Source organism: Artemia sp. Qi Xiang Cuo, chromosome 9, assembly GCF_049724085.1.
Source record: "Artemia sp. Qi Xiang Cuo chromosome 9, ASM4972408v1, whole genome shotgun sequence".
In the NCBI taxonomy this organism is placed as follows: domain Eukaryota; kingdom Metazoa; phylum Arthropoda; class Branchiopoda; order Anostraca; family Artemiidae; genus Artemia; species Artemia sp. Qi Xiang Cuo.
In genome coordinates this window covers 69083037-69099921 of record NC_142802.1, presented here as the reverse complement: position 1 = coordinate 69099921, position 16885 = coordinate 69083037, and positions in this window count along the sequence as shown.

The following is a 16885-nucleotide window of genomic DNA, read 5'->3' as shown; positions in this document are numbered from 1 at the left end:
AAATTTTTAAGTTTGGGGCAAAGGGTGATTTCAAAAAAATCTTCCCATGAAATAAATTGTCCTCTATAGTTGATTCTGATGTTTGTAGCACTCTATGTCTTAGCACTTTAGAAATATTTAAAAAAGCTTCTAAAGTAGAATTTTGGAAAATTTTGAGTTTGGGGCAAAGGGAGATTTCAAAAAAATTTTGAGCTTGGGGGGAATGGGGAATTATTGTAGAATTAATTTGGCCTCTAAAGTCGATTCTGATGTTTTTAGCGTGCTATCTGTTAGTGCTTTGGAAATATTTAAAAAACTTCTAGAGTATAATTTTAGAAAATTTTGAGTTTGGGGGGAAGGCGGATTTCCAAAACATCTCCCCATGACATAGCTTGTCCTCTAAAGTCGATTCTGATGTCTGTAGCACTCCATGTCTTAGCGCTTTAGAAATATTTAAATAAGCCTCTAAAGTAGAATTTTGGAAAATTTTGTGTATGGGGAGAAGGGGGATTTCAAAAACATCTCCCCATGAAATAACTTGTCCTCTAAAGTTGATTCTGATGTTTGTAGTGCTCTATGTATTAGCACTTTAGAAATATTTAAAAAGCTTCTAAAGTAAAATTTTGTAAAATTTTGAGTATGGGGCAAATAGGGATTTCAAACACATCTTCCCATGACATAAATTGTCCTCTAAAGTCGATTCTGATGTTTATAGCACTCTATGTCTTAGCGCTTTACACATATTTAAAAAAGCTTCTAAAGTAGAATTTTGGAAAATTTTCAGTTTGGGGGAAGGGGGATTTCAAGAATATCTTCCCATAACATAACTTGTCTTCTAAAGTCAATTCTGATGTTTGTAGCTCTCTATCAATTCGTGCTTTAGAAATATTTAAAAAGCTTCTAAAATAGAATTTTGGAAATTTTTTAGTTTGGGGCAAAGGGGGATTTCAAAAACATCTTCCCATGACATAAATTGTCCTCTAAAGTCGATTCTGATGTTTGTAGCGCTCTATGTCATAGTGCTTTAGAAATATTTAAAAAAAACTGCTAAAGTAGAATTTTGGAAAATATTGAGTTGGGGGGGACGGGGGATTTCAAGAACATCTTCCCATAACATAACTTGTCTTCTAAAGTCAATTCTGATGTTTGTAGCTCTCTATCAATTCGTGCTTTAGAAATATTTAAAAAGCTTCTAAAATAGAAATTTGGAAATTTTTGAGTTTGGGGCAAAGGGGGATTTCAAAAACATCTTCCCATGACATAAATTGTCCTCTAAAGTTGATTCTGATGTTTGTATCGCTCTATGTCTTGGCACTTTAGAGATATTTAAAAAAGCTTCTAAAGTAGAATTTTTGAAAATTTTGAGTTTGGGGCAAAGGGGGATTTTAAAAAAATTTGAGTCTGGGGGATGGGGAATTATTGTAGAATTAATTTGGCCTCTAAAGTCGATTCTGATGTTTTTAGCGTGCTATCTGTTAGTGCTTTGGAAATATTTAAAAAACTTCTAAAGTAGAATTTTAGAAAATTTTTGTGTATAGGGCGAAGCGGGATTTCAAAAACATCTTCCCATGACATGACTTTTTCTCTAAAGTTGATTCTGATGTTTGTAGCGCTCCATGTCTTAGTGCTTTAGAAATATTTAAAAAAGCCTCTAAAGTAGAATTTTGGAAAATTTTGCATATGGGGCAAACGGGGATTTCAAAAACATCTTCCCATGACACAAATTGTCCTCTAAAGTTGATTCTGATGTTTGTAGCTCTGTATGTCTTAGCGCTTTATAAATATTTAGAAAAGCTTCTAAAGTAGAATTTTGGAAAATTTTGAGTTTGGGGGGAAGGGGGATTTCAAGTGATTTGTCCCCTATAGATGATGCTGATGTTTGTAGCACTCTAAAAATATTTGAAAAAATTTCTAAAGTAAAATTTTGGAAAATTTTGAGTTTGGGGGGAAGGAGGATTTCAAAAACATTTTCCTGAGACATAACTTGTCCTCTAAAGTTGATTCTGATGTTTGTAGCGCTCTATATCTTAGTGATTTAGAAATATTTAAAAAAGCTTCTGAAGTAGAATTTTGGAAAATATTGAGTTTAGGGGGAAGGGGGATTTCAAGAACATCTTCCCATAACATAACTTTTCCTCTAAAGTTGATTCTGATGTTTGTAGCGCTCTATGTCTTAGCGCTTTCAAAATATTTGAAAAAGCTTCTAAAGTAAAATTATGGAAAATTTTGAGTTTGGGGGGAGGGGGGATTTCAAAAACATCTTCCCATAACATAATTTGTCCTCTAAAGTCGATTCTGATGTTTGTAGCGCTCTATGTCTTAGCGCTTTAGAAATATTAAAAAAAGCTCCTAAAGTAGAATTTTAGAAAATTTTGAGTTTTGGGAGAAGGGAGATTTCAAAAACATCTTCCTATAATATTATTTGTCCTCTAAAGTCGATTCTGATATTTGTAACACTCTATCTATTAGTGCTTTAGAAGTATTTAAAAAGCTTCTAAAGTAGAATTTTGGAAAATTTTGAGTTTGGGACAAAGGGGGAATTCAAAAACATCTTCCCATGACATAAATTGTCCTCTAATGTTGATTCTGATGTTTGTAGCGCTCTATGTCATAGCGCTTTAGAAATATTTAAAAAAGCTTCTAAAGTAAAATTTTGTAAAATTTTGAGTTTGGGGGAAGGAGGATTTCAATAACATCTTCCTATGACATAACTTGTCCTCTAAAGTCAATTCTGATGTTTGTAGTGCTTTATGTCATAGCACTTTAGAAATATTTAAAAAAGCTTCTAAAGTAGAATTTTGGAAAATTCTGAGTTTGTGAAATATTTAAAAAGTTTCTAAAGTAGAATTTTGGAAAATTTTGAGTTTGGAGCAAAGGGGGATTTCAAAAAAAATTTTGAGTTTGGGGTAAAGGGGGATTTCAAAAAAAAATTTTGTTCGGGGGGAAGGGGGAATTATTGTAGAATTAATTTGGCCTCTAAAGTCGATTCCGATATTCTTAGTGCGCTAGCTGTTAGTGCTTTGGAAATATTTGAAAAACTTCTAGAGTAGAATTTTAGAAATTTTTGAGTTAAGGGCGAAGGCGGATTTCAAAAACATCTCCCCATGACATAGCTTGTCCTCTAAAGTCGATTCTGATGTTTGTAGCACTCCATGTCTTAGCGCTTTAGAAATATTTAAAAAAGCCTCTAAAGTAGAATTTTGGAAAATTTTGTGTATGGGGAGAAGGGGGATTTCAAAAACATCTCCCCATGAAATAACTTGTCCTCTAAAGTTGATTCTGAAGTTTGTAGTGCTCTATGTATTAGCACTTTAGAAATATTTAAAAAGCCTCTAAAGTAAAATTTTGCAAAATTTTGAGTATGGTGCAAAGAAGGATTTCAAAAACATCTTCCCATGACATAACTTGTCCTCTAAAGTCGATTATGATGTTTGTAGCACTATATGTCTTAGCGCTTTAGACATATTTAAAAAAGCTTCTAAAGTAGAATTTAGGAAATTTTTGAGTTTGGGGGGAAGGGGGATTTCAAGAACATCTTCCCATAACATAACTTGTCTTCTAAAGTCAATTCTGATGTTTGTAGCTCTCTATCAATTCGTGCTTTAGAAATATTTTAAAAGCTTCTAAAATAGAATTTTTGAAAATTTTGAGTTTGGGGCGAAGGGGGATTTCAAAAACATCTTCCCATGACATAACTTGCTTCTAAAGTCAATTCTGCTGTTTGTAGCGCTCTATGTCATAGTGTTATAGAAATATTTAAAAAAGCTGCTAAAGTAGAATTTTGGAAAATTTTGAGTTTGGGGGAAGGGGGATTTCAAGTATATATTCCCATAACATAATTTGTCTTCTAAAGTCAATTCTGATGTTTGTAGCTCTCTATCAATTCGTGCTTTAGAAATATTTAAAAAGCTTCTAAAATAGAAATTTGGCAATTTTTGAGTTTGGGGCAAAGGGTGATTTCAAAAACATCTTCCCATGAAAAAAATTGTCCTCTAAAGTTGATTCTGATGTTTGTAGCACTCTAAGTCTTAGCACTTTAGAAATATTTAAAAAAGCTTCTAAAGTAGAATTTTGGAAAACATTGAGTTTAGGGGGAAGGGGGATTTCAAGAACATCTTCCCATAACATAATTTTTCCTCTAAAGTTGATTCTGATGTATGTAGCGCTCTATGTCTTAGCGCTTTAGAAATATTTAAAATAAACTTCTAAAGTAAAATTTTGGAAAATTTTGAGTTTGGGGGGAAGGGGATTTCAAAAACATCTTCACATGACATAACTTGTCCTCTAAAGTTGATTGTGATGTTTGTAGCGCTCTATGTCTTAGTGCTTCATAAATATTTAAAAAAGCCTCTAAAGTAGAATTTTGGAAAATTTTGAGTTTGGGGTGAAGGGGAATTTAAAAAAAAATTGAGTTTGGGGGGAAGGGGGAATCATTGTAGAATCAATTTGGCCTCTAAAGTCAAATCTGATTTTTTAGCCTGCTATCTGTTAGTGCTTTGGAAATATTAAAAAGTTTCTAGAGTAGAATTTTAGAAAATTTTGAGTTTGGGGGTAAGGGGGATTTCAAAAATATCTCCCCATGACATAACTTGTCCTATAAAGTCGATTCTGATGTTTGTAGCACTCTATGTCTTAGAGCTTTAGAAATATTTAAAAAAGCTTCTAAAGTAGAATTATGGAAAATTTTGAGTTTGGGGGGAAGGGGGATTTCAAGAACATCTTCCCATAGCATAATTTGTCCTCTGAAAGTTGATTCTGATGTTTTTAGCACTCTATGTCTTAGCACTTTAGAAATATTTAAAAAAGCTTCTAAAGTAAAATTTTGGAAAATCTTGAGTTTGGGGGGAAGGGGGATTTCAAAAACATCTTCCCATGAAATAAATTGTCCTCTAAAGTTGATTCTGATGTTTGTAGCACTCTATGTTATAGCTCTTTAGAAATATTTAAAAAAGCTTCTAAAGTAGAATTTTAGAAAACTTTGAGTTTGGGGGGAAGGGGGATTTCACATCTTCCCATAACAAAATTTGTCCTCTGAAAGTTGATTCTAATGTTTGTAGCGCTCTAAGTCTTAGCACTTTAGAAATATTTAAAAAAGTTTCTAAAGTAAAATTTTGGAAAATCTTGAGTTTGGGGGGAAGGGGGATTTTAAAAACATCTTCCCATAACATAATTTGTCCTCTGAAGTTGATTCTGATATTTGTAGCTCTTTATCTATTAGTGCTTTAGAAATATTTTAAAAGCTTCTTAAGTAGAATTTTAGATGTTTTTGAGTTTTGGGGAGGGGGACTTCAAAAACATCTTCCCATGACATAAATTGTCCTCTAAAGTTGATTCTGATGTTTGTAGCCCTCTATGTTATAGCGCTTTAGAAATATTTAAAAAAGCTTCTAAAGTAGAATTTTAGAAAACTTTGAGTTTGGGGGGAAGGGGGATTTCACATCTTCCCATAACAAAATTTGTCCTCTGAAAGTTGATTCTAATGTTTGTAGCGCTCTAAGTCTTAGCACTTTAGAAATATTTAAAAAAGTTTCTAAAGTAAAATTTTGGAAAATCTTGAGTTTGGGGGGAAGGGGGATTTTAAAAACATCTTCCCATAACATAATTTGTCCTCTGAAGTTGATTCTGATATTTGTAGCTCTTTATCTATTAGTGCTTTAGAAATATTTTAAAAGCTTCTTAAGTAGAATTTTAGATGTTTTTGAGTTTTGGGGAGGGGGGATTTCAAAAACATCTTCCCATGACATAACTTGTCTTCTAAAGTCAATTCTGATGTTTGTAGCAATCTATGTCTTAGTACTTTACAAATATTGAAAAAAGCTTCTAAAGTAGAATTTTGGAAAATTTTTAGCTTGAGGGGAAAGGGGGATTTCAAAAACATCTTCCCATAACATAACTTGTCTTCTAAAGTCAATTCTGATGTTTGTAGCTCTCTATCAATTCGTGCTTTAGAAATATTTTAAAAGCTTCTAAAATAGAATTTTGGAAATTTTTTAGTTTGGGGCAAAGGGGGATTTCAAAAACATCTTCCCATGACATAAATTGTCCTCTAAAGTCAATTCTGATGTTTGTAGCACTCTATGTCATAGTGCTTTAGAAATATTTAAAAAAACTGCTAAAGTAGAATTTTGGAAAATTTTGAGCTGGGGGGGAAGGGGGATTTCAAGAACATCTTCCCATAACATAACTTGTCTTCTAAAGTCAATTCTGATGTTTGTAGCTCTCTATTAATTCGTGCTTTAGAAATATTTAAAAAGCTTCTAAAATAGAAATTTGGAAATTTTTAAGTTTGGGGCAAAGGGTGATTTCAAAAACATCTTCCCATGAAATAAATTGTCCTCTAAAGTTGATTCTGATGTTTGTAGCACTCTATGTCTTAGCACTTTAGAAATATTTAAAAAACTTCTAAAGTAGAATTTTGGAAAATTTTGAGTTTGGGGCAAAGGGGGATTTAAAAAAAAAATTGAGTTTGGGGGGAGGGGGAATTATTGTAGAATTAATTTGGACTCTAAAGTCGATTCTGATGTTTTTAGAGTGCTATCTGTTAGTGCTTTGGAAATATTTAAAAAGCTTCTAGAGTAGAATTTTAGAAAATTCTGAGTTTGGGGGAAGGCGGATTTCCAAAACATCTCCCCATGACATAGCTTGTCCTCTAAAGTCGATTCTGATGTCTGTAGCACTCCATGTCTTAGCGCTTTATAAATATTTAAAAAAGCCTCTAAAGTAGAATTTTGGAAAATTTTGTGTATGGGGAGAAGGGGGATTTCAAAAACATCTCCCCATGAAATAACTTGTCCTCTAAAGTTGATTCTGATGTTTGTAGTGCTCTATGTATTAGCACTTTAGAAATATTTAAAAAGCCTCTAAAGTAAAATTTTGCAAAATTTTGAGTTTGGGGCAAAGAAGGATTTCAAAAACATCTTCCCATAAAATAAATTGTCCTCTAAAGTCGATTCTGATGTTTATAGCAATCTATGTCTTAGCGCTTTAGACATATTTAAAAAGCTTCTAAAGTAGAATTTTGGAAAAATTTTCAGTTTGGGGGAAGGGGATTTCAAGAACATCTTCCCATAACATAACTTGTCTTCTAAAGTCAATTCTGATGTTTGTAGCTCTCTATCAATTCGTGCTTTAGAAATATTTAAAAAGCTTCTAAAATAGAATTTTGGAAATTTTTTAGTTTGGGGCAAAGGGGGATTTCAAAAACATCTTCCCATGACATAAATTGTCCTCTAAAGTCGATTCTGATGTTTGCAGCACTCTATGTCATAGTGCTTTAGAAATATTTAAAAAAACTGCTAAAGTAGAATTTTGGAAAATTTTGAGTTTGGGGGGAAGGGGGATTTCAAGAACATCTTCCCATAACATAACTTGTCTTCTAAAGTCAATTCTGATGTTTGTAGCTCTCTATCAATTCGTGCTTTAGAAATATTTAAAAAGCTTCTAAAATAGAAATTTGGAAATTTTTAAGTTTGGGGCAAAGGGTGATTTCAAAAACATCTTCCCATGAAATAAATTGTCCTCTAAAGTTGATTCTGATGTTTGTAGCACTCTATGTCTTAGCACTTTAGAAATATTTAAAAAAGCTTCTAAAGTAGAATTTTGGAAAATTTTGAGTTTGGGGCAAAGGGGGATTTAAAAAAAATTTGAGTCTGGGGGATTGGGAATTATTGTAGAATTAATTTGGCCTCTAAAGTCAATTCTGATGTTTTTAGCGTGCTATCTGTTAGTGCTTTAGAAATATTTAAAAAAGCTTCTAAAGTAGAATTTTGGGAAATTTTGAGTATGGGGCGAAGGGGGATTTCAAAAACATCTTCCCATGACATGACTTTTTCTCTAAAGTCGATTCTGATGTTTGTACCGCTCTATGTCTTAGCGCTTTAGAAATATTTAAAAAAGCTTCTAAAGTAGAATTTTGGGAAATTTTGCATATGGGGCAAACGGGGATTTCAAAAACATCTTTCCATGACACAAATTGTCCTCTAAAGTTGATTCTGATGTTTGTAGCTCTTTATGTCTTAACGCTTTATAAATATTTAAAAAAGCTTCTAAAGTAGAATTTTGGAAAATTTTGAGTTTGGGGGGAAGGGGGATTTCAAGTGATTTGTCCCCTATAGATGATGCTGATGTTTGTAGCACTTTAAAAATATTTGAAAAAATTTCTAAAGTAAAATTTTGGAAAATTTTGAGTTTGGGGGGAAGGAGGATTTCAAAAACATTTTCCTGAGACATAACTTGTCCTCTAAAGTTGATTCTGATGTTTGTAGCACTCTATATGGGTCTTCTAAAGTCAATTCTGATGTTTGTAGCCCTCTATCAATTAGTCCTTTAGAAATATTTAAAAAGCTTCTAAAGTAGAATTTTGGAAAATTTTCAGTTTGGGGGGAAGGGGGATTTTAAAAAAATCTTCCCATAACATAGTTTGTCCTCTGAAAGTTGATTCTGATGTTTATAGCGTTCTGTGTCTTAGCACTTTAGAAATATTTAAAAAAGTTTCCAAAGTAAAATTTTGGAAAATCTTGAGTTTGGGGGGAAGGGGGATTTAAAAAACATCTTCCCATAACATAATTTGTCCTCTGAAGTTGATTCTGATATTTTTAGCTCTCTATCTATTAGTACTTTAGAAATATTTTAAAAGCTTCTTAAGTAGAATTTTAGACATTTTTGATTTTTGGGGAGGGGGGATTTCAAAAACATCTTCCCATGACATAGCTTGTCTTCTAAAGTCAATTCTGATGTTTGTAGCCCTCTATCAATTAGTACTTTAGAAATATTTAAAAAGCTTTTTTATACATGGAGGCCTTCCCTTTTCAATATTCAGGCCAATTGCATTTGGCCTCACCATCACTCAAGGGGATTGAATTAGATCCCAGTTTACCTGCATCCCAGGTAAAACATACCACTGAATCCCAAAAAATCAAAAATGTCAAACCCTCAAATCAAAAATTAAATACCACGCTGAGCCGTTTTTCAAAAAAAATATGTTTGATCATTTTCAAAATGATTTATTGTTGTCAATAATAAAAATTTATGATCTTCCCCAATGCTTCCAACCAAACAAAAACGAAAAACCCGTTATCCTCTGTTGAAAATCCCGAAAAAAACCTGACGTAACCGTAAAAATCTGACATTTTTCTGCATAGCGCAATCGGTTATATTTGTTTCCTGGTAAAGTATCTATGTTTTTCAATGCTGCTTCACCTTTTAAACTGACTCTGACCATCAAGCAGTTGGAAGAGTCTAGCTGACTAGCATTTTGACATTTCAACGCCAGGAAAATTAAAAAGTTTTTTTTCTCTTTTCGCAAAAAAGAACGAAAGCAGTGGTTGCTCATAAAAAACAATGCTGAAAATTATATAGAAGCAAGTTCTCACATCCATCGGCTATAGCTGATGTTTTGTGTTTTTTGGGAAGATCTTTGTCAGTGACCAAGCTTCTAGCTTCCCACTTTTCAAGCCTAGTTAAGTCTGTGTTATAGGTCTTAAAATGACAGTATTCGGACTTTTTCTTTTATCTGTTTTCACAATTTTACACTGCTAAGAAAGTGCTTGACAATTGTGTTCAAAAAAGGAAGTGTTTTGTTACTGTTTTGAACTTGAGAAAATCGAAAAACACTAGCTGCTATTTTTGTGGCCGCTACAAGAAACCAACACTCAACCATTTCACTCTGTAGAAAATTAGTTCCAAGTAATCTTCACAACTTATCAACAATTTTTGTTGAGTCCAAATTCAGCTAGTTGAAAGTTAGTTTGAATACTTTTATAATTTCAGCAGAAAAGGAATAGATAAAAAATCCAATGCCATTGCTAGCGAGTTTAAATATGCCTGACTCAAAGAGAAATTCGAAAAAAAAACTGAAATGTTAGAACGTGAAGCGTTTCAAAGGATTTTGAAACGCAATCCACAAACCTTGCTTATGATCTAGATTATTTTTGTTCATATTGTTCTTTGAATTCATTTTAGTGTTTTGAATTAATTTTTTAAATAAGAATGTAATTTTTTGTATGAATAAGTAGGATTTTTTTTTAATTTTAGTCTTTTCTTTGATCTATTAGACAGCAGAGATGTAACACCAGAAAATTGATGATCAAAACCAGTACAATAAAACTGCAAAAGAAATATTGTGTTTAAGCTGGAAAACAAAGTGTGTTACGAATTCATTGTATATAGTCTCATGCTCAAACATGATGCTAGTAGCGCTTTGAAAAATCATGACTCCTTTGCAAAGTCTCTTCTCCCTCTTTAGAACTACTAAATTTCTTGTTCTTTCCTTCCCTTATTTTAATATAAAATAGCCAAAACTTCTTCGTTTAAGAGACAATTACTAGTAATAAAGTATTAGTATTAATGGTAAGAGACTTTGAATACAATAAAATTCTATCTATAATTTTAAGTATTTTAAATTTCTTTGCAATTAGATAGGTCGAATACTGTTGACATGTCAAAAAAGTGGGGTTCATTGTCACAGCAATAAACAATGTTTTTAGAAAGAGCATAAATTGAGGAATGAAATGATACTACCTGTTTTTATAGTGTTTCTTTAAAATAAGCCACTCTCCATTACCTTTTCAACACTTTTTCCTCTCTTGGTAAAATTTATTTTTAATTCCGTTTCTAATAAAACCTCATTATAGTCAAGTTATTAAAACTTGTCCATATGGGGCCACAACCAGACAAGTGAATGAGAACAGAGGTGTAAATAATCCCGTAAACTTCGAAAACAATTTTGTTACATTTTGCTTTTTAAAATCGAATATACTTGTTCCCCTTCCCTTCCGAATTAGTATCTCTGAAAATTTAGAGACTTCTACAATTGTCTTAACAAATTTGGTAATTTATGGTTTTGTACTGTTTTGCTAAGTAAACCCACCCCTTTTTGCGTCTTTCCATTATCTTTCAAAGTATATCCTATAAGTAACTTCCTTTGTGAATTCCATTGTGAGCTGTCTGATGTTATCCACAAAACAATCAGATATCTCCATTGTTGAAGTGTAAGTACCTCTTTGAGTTATACAATTTCTCTCTTGCTTACAGACAATATTTGCTATTATGAAACATATGGAAATTTTTTTACAGGGAAGTTTTTTGTAGGGGAGGGTGATTTCTTAGGGGATTTTTAGTGTGGAGACAATTTTTGGAAAGAATTTCCTTTCAGGGCAGATTAAATTGTTTGGCAACATATTTCCGTCAAAAAATGTGGGCAATTTTCACAAGGTTGTTCCAAAGTAGTACCTTCTTTCTTTTTGAACAAAAATATTTCTAGTTTATTTTAATTCTTTATTTAAATTAAGTCGTTTGCTTCATAATGCAGCAAGCACGGGTCTCTTAATTTGAAAGTCTTGATATGGGCGGGGGGCTGCAGTGCCAAAAGGAGGAAGTTCAACACTCCTGCTTTTCCCATTACAATTTTGTTTGAAATAATTTAATTGGGGCTGGGTTTTCTATCAGTGTAACACAGCGAGAAATCAACTGGCCTACTTTGCCGCTTGCGCAAGGCATTGAGAAAGTTTATCGAGGACGTGATTGCCAATAAACATCGATATCCGTTAGCCACTCATATATCACCCCAGTCAAAGAGAAGGTTACCCACTGGTTGCCTCTTGCAATTGGTGATTTGTAATATTTTCGATTGCTTTTCAATACCATCACGGTGTTTTATGCTTGTAAAATAAGATTAATGGATAATATAAGCATCTGGACACTATCTTTACTGACAAGCTTTGCTGATGCTGCAAAACTTATCCCAATCAAGGTGAAAAGAAGACGTGTCAAAAGATTGGCAGAAGATAAACAGTGTGTTTTGATGCAGTGGAAAACAAACTCTTGAGTCAGTTTAATATTTTGTCTAAAATTTTCTCTGTCAGACTAGAAGAGAACCTAATCAAGTTTGATTCATCAGAATATGATGTCAAGAAAAAAGGACAAATGGGTGAAGGGGGCTATAAATGGTGTTAGTATACCTAGCCCTAGAAGCTGGAAATGGATCTTTCAAAGAGTATTACCGCTCAAAGGCCTTCGTTGAGGTGCGCCAAAATGATAGTTGGCCTTATGCTGCCTCGCAATGGGTTTCACATATGATAAAAAATAAGTATATCGTAGTCTAATGTCAAGGGAAATGGGAAATATATTCAAATAACTATTGACATAGACTTGGCGAAAGAAATTGAGTAGCAAAACTTGCAACTTCCGATTAGTATGAGGCGACACTTGATTCTTAAATCTCTTTACAGAAGGATCCAAAGCCATTTGGTATAAAGAAAGATACAACCTCGACCCTTATAATGAAATGGCAAGCCGGTATCTTCATCACATATCTAAGCTATTTCAGTGCCAACAAATGAGGTAGACATTACATTGCTGGCAGATGAATTGGCATTATTGTCAGGGTACTTCATATAATGTTGTGTAGCTGCTAGCAATGAGGCAAACATTCATTGCGTTGGTGAAGAAGTCTTGGTTTTTTCAAGTTCAGTTTTGGAAATAAAATTATTCTATTTGGAGGTATGGATTATGTACACTACTTTTGTATCTCTGTCTCTGGGGAAAGTAAGTGATGCAAGCCTTTGTGTGCTTATAAGGCCACAACACTATCACTGTCCAACCTTCTTATCTTGGATCTGCACTCCCTTGAGCTCTCCCTAACAGCACAGAAAGCTTTAAGTCTTGCGTATAAGCACATAAAGTCTTTAAGCAATTTATTTGCGTTTATATGTTTCATTGTTTTCATCATAGGCGGAGCAGTAGCGCCTCCTAAGCAAAGAACGATTTTGACACAATGTATTATTGATTGTTTTTTTTTTCTTTTAAACCAGGGTACTTCGTTTTGAAGGAGTTGTCGTAGAAACTTCAAAAAAGGCTCATTTGATTGGAAATTAGAAGGGCTTGGCCCTTTTTAATAGTAGAATTGCAAGGCAACTAAAACCCCTTCCATGCCCACCATTTCCATAAACACATCCAATCAAAATTTTGAGATAGCAAATTTATTCGAGGTAGTTCTAAGATCCGGAAATTATGTCTTTGAGGATGACCCTCCCCCCCCCCAGAGCCCTCAGGGCAAGGGTTGTGAGTTATGCCCTTGGGGCATATAAGGTTTTAATAGAAAGGGTTGCCAGAGTAACTACCCCCCCTTTTACGCCCAACATTTCCCTAAACACATTCAATCAAAGTTTAGAGATAGCCATTTTGTTCAACGTAGTTAAAAGTTCTGGAAATTATGTATTTAGGGAGGAATAACCCCCCAGATTCCCCAGGGCAAAGGTTGTGAGTTATGCCCTGGGGGCTTATAAGGTTTTTAATGATAGAGTTGTCGTAAAAACTTCAAAAGGGGCCCATTCAGTTGGAAATTGAGAGGGCTAGTGCTCTTTTTGATAGTTGAAGGTGATTGCAGGGTAACTCTCACGCCCACCATTCCCCCAAACACATCCAATAAAATTTTCAGATAGCCATTCTGTTCAACGTAGTAGAAACTTCTGGAAATTAGGTCCTTAAGGATGACAACTCCCCTCCCTCCAACTCCCAGGGTGAGGGTTGTAAGTTATCCCCTGGGGGCATATAAGGTTTTTTATTGAAAGCGTTGTCGTAAAAACTTCAAAAGGACTCATTTGATTAAAAATTGAAAGGACTAGTGCCTCTTTTAATAGTTAAAAGTGATTGCAGAAAGACTAACGCCCCTATTACGCCCATCATTTTCCGAGACATACGCAATGAAAATTTTGAGATAGCCATTTTGTTTAACGTAGTTGAAAGTTCTGGAAATTAGGTCTTAGAGGATGACAACCACCCTCACAGCCCTTAGGATAAGGGTTGTAATTTATGCCCTGGGGGCATATAAGGTGTTTATAGGAAGTCTTGTATAAGAAACTCAAAAAGGGCTCATTTGATTGAAAATCAAAAGGCCTAGTGCCCTTTTTAACAGCCATTTTAACAGCCATTTTTAGCCTTTTTAACAGATCAACGTGGATATGATGTATTATTATTTTTGTTGCTGTTGTTTAGACTAGGGCACTTTGTATCGAAAGAGTTGTCTTAGGAATTTTGAAAAGGGCTTATTCGATTGAAAATAGAAAGGGCTGATGTCCTTTTTAATAGTGGGAAGTCATCGGAGGGATACTTAACCCCCTCTCACGCCCAAACTCCCATTTGACTTTAGTGTACTATTGATCCCACAGAAAATTCCCCCTAGAGAATTTCTGTCAAGGAAATCCCCCCACCTACGGAAAGATACTCAGGACAACTCCAACCTGGTAAATTTTCCCCCAAGACAATTTCCCTTAACATGTCCACATCGAAAATAATATAAAAAAGAATCATCTTATAAAAAGGAATATAATAATGATAATACTGTTATTTTCCCTCAGGATACACTATGAGGAGTATATTCAATAAATATAAAATATAAAGACACAACATATACCCGTCGAAACACATATTAAGCTTGTCACCTAGTCTTTACTTGCAACAGGAAATAACGATTCTCAATTAAAGTGAACTTCAAAATTAACACGTTTACTGAAGGCAAAGGAGAAAAAGCACAAGGAACTCACGAAATCCCATGCGATCTGATGTCTATTATTGACAACAGGTGGTAATTGTGGTCTGGTAATGGTAAGGTGATCTAGTGGTCCAGGTAGTTCGGCGGTAATTATTTGGACTCTCTGTCTTGGGTTTTCTTTTTCTACAATTAGCCATGTCTTGATTGAACCTACTTTAAAATACTTGATAACTTCAATTGAAAATCGACGGATTGATCAGCAACGTGTGCCAAGCCATTAAAGGGCTAGGCACACGTAGCTAATTTCGGGAACCAGTTTCAGCTAGGGTTTATTCCACGTCAGATGATTCATGGGCGTAGGCAGCATTAGGCAGCATATTGTCTAGGAGGGGGGGGGGCAGTCGATAGTGTGATGGAGTTTTATCGACTGCTTTTTCCAAACCATGTGCTTTTTCTAATGTAAATTTGAAGGTAATGGGGGGGGCAGCTGCCCCCTCCCTACACCCTTGGAATGATTATAATTGATGATGCTAAGAGGCGGGGCATAGTGACATTTTTCGTTGATTAATCATAAATAATTACAATTCATTTACGATAATCATTAAACATGATTAATTACATGCCTAAAGCTCTTAACCTCTAGTACATTCATCGTCTAGAACGTAATTAATGATAATTAATCACCCGAAAACCCGTCACTAAGCCCCGCCTCTTAGCATCATTTTAATAGGACCATTTGACGTGGAATACAACTTTGCTGACATCAGTTCCCGAAATCAGCTATCTTTTTTTATCTTAGCCCAGTGTTTCCACTTCTCCCGATTTTTCGGGAGATCTATTGAATTTCTAATCAATCTCCCGACAAAAAAAGAAGATACCGAATCTCCCGAAAATCTCCGGAAAACTTAATCCCCGAAACATTTTACATTGTGGTCATTCTTTTTTTCTTTTTTTTTACCTGGCCGTTGCCTGTGGTCTTTTAGGGATTTTTCCTAACGTCCCAGGCAATTGAGGCGCTGCGATTTGAATTCATTGGCATAGGTATGAACAATGCCCATTATCCATTCCACAGTGGTTGCATTGATTTTCTGTTTTTGATCATTTAAACACCTTCAAGGTTTGTAATTAACAAATTATTTTCAATTCATAAACTAACCACAGGTGTTGGCTTGCACCAAGAAGATGGGAACTAGCACTATGTTGGTCCAGCTGATTCATTAGGTTCAAAAGTATCCAGAGTTACGACAAATTTAAAGAAATATGACAAAAATTAGACTTTGTCTGCAGTTGCTCTGTAGAACTGAAGCGGTTTGCTTCAAATGATCGAATACAAGAAACAGAGACGAAAATTGCAGCATTTTGAAAACAATTTACGATTTTTGTTGGTTGACAAGTTAGTCCCATTCCTGAAAAATATGCCGGATACTCGTAAGAATGTTACTGATAAAGAAAGACTGGGTAAGCAGAAAGTGACGAATATAGTCCGCCAGGGCCTGTCAGTGTATTATAAAACATAAAATTGAGAAAAAAGGATGAAAACGAGTACAAAAAGTCGAAAAGTGCCACTGACAAAGAATGGCGGGAACATTCCGATAGTGCCAACGATGATAAAACAGTGACTCTGACTGCCATGGATTACTGGAAATCGGCTTTGAGTGCGAAGGAACATCGTGGAAACCAAACTTAGCAAAGATTGTACAATACTTGTTTTCCTTGCCATTTTCAAACGTAGCTTCAGAAAGACTGTTCAGCTTACTCAAGAAGTAAAGACAGACAGAAGGAATCATTTGGTAACTGTAACTTTGGCACCACAATTCAGACGAAGCTTGAAATGAAACGAGACTGAGTAACAGCAGACACACTGACGGTTGACCAGCCCCTCAGAAAGAGGCTAAAAGGAGTAGTAGCGTATGCCAGCACAGCTGAGTTACGGCATGATCAGAGGAGGCTGCTCACATAAGAAGCCATGCGATAGACGCAGATTATGAATGTAATGTGGTATGTGTATCTGAAAGTTTTGCTATTTCTTATACTTTTTTTCAGTATATCAATACTAATGAACTATGACTTTGTGTTTTCTTTTTATCATTTGTGAATACCTCTGGGGATGGTGGTAAAAAAAAACTATCCAATTAACTCAGACTCAATGGTCAAAGGCCTAGTGTCCGTAATTCGTCCAGATTTTCTGTCCCAGTCCTGAACTTAGTGGGCTGTTGTGTGGAATGTGAAAGGGCCGCAAAAAGTAAGAGTCGATAAAGAAAAATGTCTTAATTAAACAGCTTTAGAGTCTGAATGAAATATAACTGCACTTAGTTTCAAAATTAAATACATTTCAAGCTTCTAGCTGCTTCCTTTTGTCATGTTTGACAACGTTGATTGACGAATTTTCTTTCCGGAATTGTAGGTGGCTCCAGTAAA